This window comes from Asterias amurensis, chromosome 8 (assembly GCF_032118995.1).
Source record: "Asterias amurensis chromosome 8, ASM3211899v1".
Taxonomy (NCBI): domain Eukaryota; kingdom Metazoa; phylum Echinodermata; class Asteroidea; order Forcipulatida; family Asteriidae; genus Asterias; species Asterias amurensis.
The window spans coordinates 4,693,215-4,699,466 of NC_092655.1; the positions used below are offsets into that span (position 1 = coordinate 4,693,215).

The 6,252-nt window shown below is 38.5% G+C and overlaps 1 long non-coding RNA gene across 1 annotated transcript; it reads left to right on the top strand.

Moving 5' to 3' along the window:
* Positions 1 to 1,750: 1,750 nt before the first annotated feature.
* On the top strand, positions 1,751 to 4,643 carry LOC139940979 (uncharacterized). The gene is made up of 3 exons (XR_011786515.1): positions 1,751 to 2,101; positions 3,072 to 3,526; positions 4,188 to 4,643. It is a non-coding gene; the product is annotated as an uncharacterized lncRNA (long non-coding RNA).
* The last annotated feature ends 1,609 nt before the right edge of the window (positions 4,644 to 6,252 follow it).

Below are 6,252 nucleotides of genomic sequence, written 5' to 3' on the forward strand. Positions count from 1 at the left end.
CAATTTTGGCATTCCTGAGGTGCCAGACAACAACCCAGAGTCTCTTGTACTTGATTTGTTTAAGTTGAAATTCAGACTCTTAACAAGGACAGAGCCATTATTGTTAAATTCAGCTCACGGAGGAAAAAGCAAGACATCTTACTCCAAGAACACCAAGATGAGAAATTCCCAGTTGCTTATGCCAGCAGAAAACTACAACAGGGCGAGCGAAATTACTCAACCGACGAAAATGAGTGCCTAGTGCATTTGTCTGGGGGGTTCAAAACATCAACCCTATTTGCATGGGAAACCATTTCACATTGAGACAAATCACCAACCATTGGCTTATATGCAAAAGCCTAAAGTAGCAATTGTAAGGATCATGAGATGGGCTCTATCTTATAGCCTTATCACATAGTCGCAAACAGTGTTGTAGCTATGGTGGGCGGTGCTGGGCGACCTGCCCAGGCCTCACAATCTTTGCCCGGCACTCTGAGCAAAATACTTTATGCTGCCCAGCACAGGTTTTAAATACTGTCCACTTTGCATTGGTCTGAGACAAGCTTTTGATAAGGACAGGGATGCCAGTGGCTCTTTCCTTCAGAGCCTGATAATTTTTGTTGAAGGAAAAGGGGTCACTGCCCCCCCCCCCCTCCCTCCGACCAAAAAACTATAAAAACATGACAGCACTTTTTAAATACAATTCTGACCACCCCCCCCCCCCCCCCCTTCGCAATAAAGGCAGGCATAGTCTGATTTTAGTATCCAATTTTCCGTTTTAATTTATCACAAAATTTCAAAACGAATTTCACATTTCAGACGAGTTGACAGCGAGTTGACGGCAGATATTTATTTTCTCTGGCCAGATGAATTACGGAGCGCCGGAAATAATTTTAATTAAAATATATTTCTCCGGCCAAATGAAATACGGAGCGCCGGGAATATTTTTCCAAACTTATTTTTCCACAGTGCCAGAAAAAATCGGGAAAAATTTGAAGAAGCCAGAATTCCGGCAATTGCCAAAAACTAGCATCCCTGTAAGGAGTAAGAAAGAACATACTCCAAAGGCCATTCAACTATTGCTTGTCCACATGACACAAACAGTAAGGGAACCTGGCCTCACTTCAGCAATAATGGCCCATAATTAAACATAAATAATTTTATTGATCTCCTTGCCCTCGGCAGACTTCTAACATGTCCAACAAAATTTGATTTGTTTTTGCCCACCATTAAATTTGGTCTAGCTACAACCCTGTTTGCAATTATAGGGTCCAACAATGTTGGAGCAGATGACCTCAGCAGATCATTAGTGTAGATAAAGTTTAATACAGTAGAAAATGGAACACTTTCTTCTGAAGGTGGAGTGCAGGTCAGTGTGGTTTAATTTGTGCCTTTTTTGCTACTTTTACCTGAAGATAAAATGAATCAGTCCTTATTTTAACTTCCCTTTTGCAAACTTAATGGAACAGTCTAATTAGCATAACTCAAACTAGTTTAGATCACCGGGTACTCAGGCCGTGGTTTGTTTCGTGCACTGTCAACTATGTGGTATGTTCCTTTTGTTGGAACCAGCCTTTGTTGCATGCACACAGTACTTTTTGTTGTACCATTTGTTAATTTGTTCATATGGTGGAATGATTCTTTAAACCTTTAACTATGGTTTCACTAGGCTTAATGTAGCATTTAAGAAGTGACAATAAATGCATAGCCCAAACAATGGACTACAAAACTTTGATTGTTAAGTGTCCCTTTATTTCAGTTTAGTGTTGAATGTAGAATAGTAGAGGAATAACAGGGATAATTAGTAAGGGTGTGGCTGAATACAAAGAAAGTGAGTGAGAAAGAACCTATGTACAAATGCTGTGTGAAGTCAGTTGACATCAAAACCTGAGAGCAAGAGGGTGTTTGAGGTTCTGCTCTAGCCACCAACCAGTGCATGTTTCTAGGCAGATTTGTGCATCAGTTGGCAAACAATTTTATGTCAAAGCCGAAGCTCAGTGGACTCAGCTACTGAGGCAAGTCAATAAATACTTTAATGCGATATTGCCGCAGCCAGGGGACACGTGTATGAGGGCGTTCAGATTCAACCAGCACAACCCAAGAGTATGACGCATTGAAAAACGTAAGTTTTATGAATCTTGTTAACTCAAAGCTGAATCTTGCCAAATCAAGAAGTAGAAGTTTGCTGACTAAATTCATTGTAATTTTGTTTAATAGTAGACCACTCTTTCTTTAAATTTTTAAAGTGCAAGTACTTATATGATTGAAGGAGAGATTTGTTTTTCAATAACAGCCCTGATAGTTCACAATTGCCGTCTTTGCCCATAACAATTGCCGCAACGCCCTTCAAAACCCAATTTTTCACGGCAATGTTTGCCGTGCCCTTCCTCTCTCAAAAAAAAAATTATATTCATCGATGTCCAAGTTCGAAAATAAGCCAAAAAATCTGATGTCTGTGTAAATTTCATGCAAAGAAACAGAACCCAATTTCACACACATAATGCAAGAAACATGAGATTAAATGCCCTCTATTGGTAATTTTACGCGAACCAGCGACAAATGCCTTGAGACAAAGACTCGACATGTCTGCGCATGCTTGAGAAAGTGGTTCTCCCCCAAAATTGCACGCTTAGAACATGTAATGTACATCATGTACACCATAGTCATCGCACACCACATGCATTCATTCTGTCAACATCGTGTCATAATGGAGCAGATATGTGGGATTTTTAGCATCTCTACGAAAAAAAACAACAACTTGCAGACCAATAGTAGGATTCCTTATGAAGAAAAATATTATTTTATTGTGTATTGTAGGATTTGTTCTTTATTTTGTTAAGTTAGATGAATGCTTCCTTTTGTCATTGGGTTAGTAAGTGCATGATCATTGGGTATATGAAATTGAAATGGAAAAATTGGAAGAGCCATTTTATACAGGCAACTCAGACTTTTTTTTTTTTAATTGATGTGGTGCCCTAAATTTTACAAAAAGTCAAGGCAAAACTTCCTTGCCCCTTAAAAGCCAAAGTATCAAAGTATGAAAGTTATGTATTCTCATGTTTTAAGTTTTGGTTCACTGTTTTTATTAATAGATGGCCTTGATTATGGATTGAAGATTAAACGAAAGAAGTGAGATATTGATGACTGACATTTCCATGACTGTTACACGGGGCTACTGAAGCCAGGGTACAGAGTCCAGAGAAAAGCTCATAGAAGACTGAAACGTCGGAAGGGCCAGAGTGTTTAGAGACTAGAGGGAAAGAGTGTCCGCAACCTAGCCGACAGTGACGGCCAAGAACCAGTATCACTAAGAGTCCAGAGAGAAGCTCATATAAGACTGAAACGTCGGAAGGGCCAGAGTGTTTAGAGACTAGAGGGAAAGAGTGTCCGCAACCTAGCCGACAGTGACGGCCAAGAACCAGTATCACTAAGAGTCCAGAGAGAAGCTCATATAAGACTGAAACGTCGGAAGGGCCAGAGTGTTTAGAGACTAGAGGGAAAGAGTGTCCGCAACCTAGCCAACAGTGACGGGTAAGAGCCAGACTCGGTATCAGTTGGCTTTAATTTCTTTCATCAATTGACATGTTAATTTTAACCAAGGTGGAAGATACACCGAAACTGATAATACTGTAGTAATTTATAGCTGAAAGACAGCCACTGCATTGAAGTGAAATTGAGAGAAGATAAAAGTGTTTTGGTAACGCATGTCCACCAAGACAGAATTGTAAAATAATTTGTGTTATAAAAATGAGAGTGAAAGTTACACTTTAGTTAAAATAAAAAATAAAAACGAGTACTCTAAAATCTGTGACTTCATAAGGAAGCTTATACCACCAAAATATTTGACTCATGATTGTTTTATTCACGACTGATGTCGTGCGCAACCGCAGCCGTTTTAATACTAGATTAGCGACAATTAATACCCAAAATGCAATGCAATCGTAACAATACACACGGATGTGTGTACACAAGAAGGTACATGTTAAGTAAATTCCTCAGATTTGCAGAGAGGGCAGATTGCTGTGCAACTTTTCAGAGCCAAATCAGCCGACAAACTTCCATAGCGCAAAACTATGGTGCACAAGTGCGCTTCACGACATCAGTCGTGAGCCAGAGATTTTTGACATCATTTAAGCCAACCATTTTAGAAATACATCTGACACAATCGTAGAAAACAACCTTTGAAAAATTATTGTTCTCATCCACAGGACTGCCCAACTAGATGGGGATCGACACAGGCCATGATCAAACGTCTTTAAGAAAACCAGGAAGAAGTTGAGCAAGTTCCCGTTATTGACCGCAAAACAGCGCATCTCCTACCTCTTGGCAAGACATGAAAGTTTTAGGAGTCTGTTAATGAAGCCATGGAGCCTCTTGCTGAGCTGACTTACATTATGTCTGGAGCAAATACATGACGGTGTCAAGTCTGAAGCCCATGCTATACCCCAAACTCGACAAGCAAGTATTGGTGATGACACGTCCGCTAGATGAACCACACCCAGAAGGACTTCTACTCAACAAACTCAGAGCCAAAGTTTTGCAAGACTTGTTGCTGAGGTACAATCCAATCAGAAGGCAACTACAACTGAATATAACCAACCTTTCTAGATCCTTGCTTTAAAGGAACACGTTGCCTTGGATCGGACGAGTTGGTCCATAAGAGGCGTTTGAAACCCTTTTTTATAAAATGCATATGGGTAGAAAGATACTGTAAAAGTAGAATACAATGATCCACACAAACATGCCTCGAAATTGCACGGATTTCCTTTTACCTCGTCGACTAACAGTCGGCCATTTATGGGAGTCAAATTTTTGACTCCCATAAATGGCCGACCGTGTTAGTTCGCACAGTAAACGGAAAACCACGCAATTTCAAGGCAAAGTTGTGTGGTTCATTGTATTCTACTTTTAGAACATCTTTCCAACCATATGCATTTTATCAAAAAGGGTTTTATAGACCAACTCGTCCGATCCAAGGCAACGTGTTCCTTTAAGGTATGCTACAATGTAGTTGGTTATGTGTTACATCATAATTTATGTTTTCACAATAAATCAAAAATAAGTCTTTAAAAAAAATGTATTTATAAAACAAATAACGAAACAAATAAACAAAACTGTATGTTCTATCATAGGCACCTTCTGAACCAACAACCAAAAAGGGGGCAAAAATAAGCTAAACAAGTTCTTTCCGAAGAATGTCCAGTAGAGAGCAACCATGATCAAGAAAGTTTTTTAGTTAATATCAGTCAGTAAGGCAGGCTCCATCATAACATTAAACAGAGCTAAACTGAATCCAGACAAGGCTAAGCAAGCTTGTTTTTGTCTGAAAACCTGTAAACTGGACATAGCTATGACTCTATATCAACACTTCAGCCAACGGTAACGGGAAGTTATTTTCAAATGTAATTATAGATAGACAGATAAGTAAGCAATCACATGTTTTTCTTTACTTGATTTGAAGGATCTTTGCAACTTTGGAGTTTGGAATGTTTCTTTAAGTGAAGTATGTAAAGTTGGCAGTTGAAACCATGTCTTTGTCGTTATTTTAAGAAAACAATACCTTTTACATAATGAATAGGCTGTTTTGGTAGTGCGACTTTCCTTTTGTTTTGTATTGTGGTTAACAGTTGACCAACATGACATTCTATTAAGATTTTGGAAATAAATGTGTGTAATTCTTTATCTTACATAATTTCAATGAATTTTCAAATAATTTGTTTATCAATTTGGCTCTTATAGACACTATTGGTAATTGTCAAAGACCAGTCTTCTCACTTGGTGTATCTCAACATGCATGAAATAACAAACCTGTGAACACTTGAGCTCAATTGGTCATCGAAGTCGCGAGCTAATAGTATAAAAAAAAGAACACCCTTGTCGCACAAAGTTGTGTGCTGTCAGAATTTTGAGACCTTAAATTTGAAATCTGAGGTCTCGAAATCAAAGTTGTGTAAAAAAAAAAGACTTTTTCTCAAAAACTACGCCCCTTCAGAGGGAGCCTTTTCTCACAATGTTTTATACTATCAACCTCTCTCAATTACTCGTTACCAAGAAAGGTTTTATGCTAATAACTATTTTGAGTAATTACCAAAAGTGTCCACTGCCTTTAAATTTGTTTTTTTTTCTAACTCTTGACTTAACATAATAGTGTTGACAAAGTTTGAAGGGTCACGCTCCAAACGTAGTTTTGACAACACCAAATTATATTTAGTTCCACAACATACCACAGAATTACGGTAAGAATTAAATTTTAAATAAAATTGCGGAGTGGAT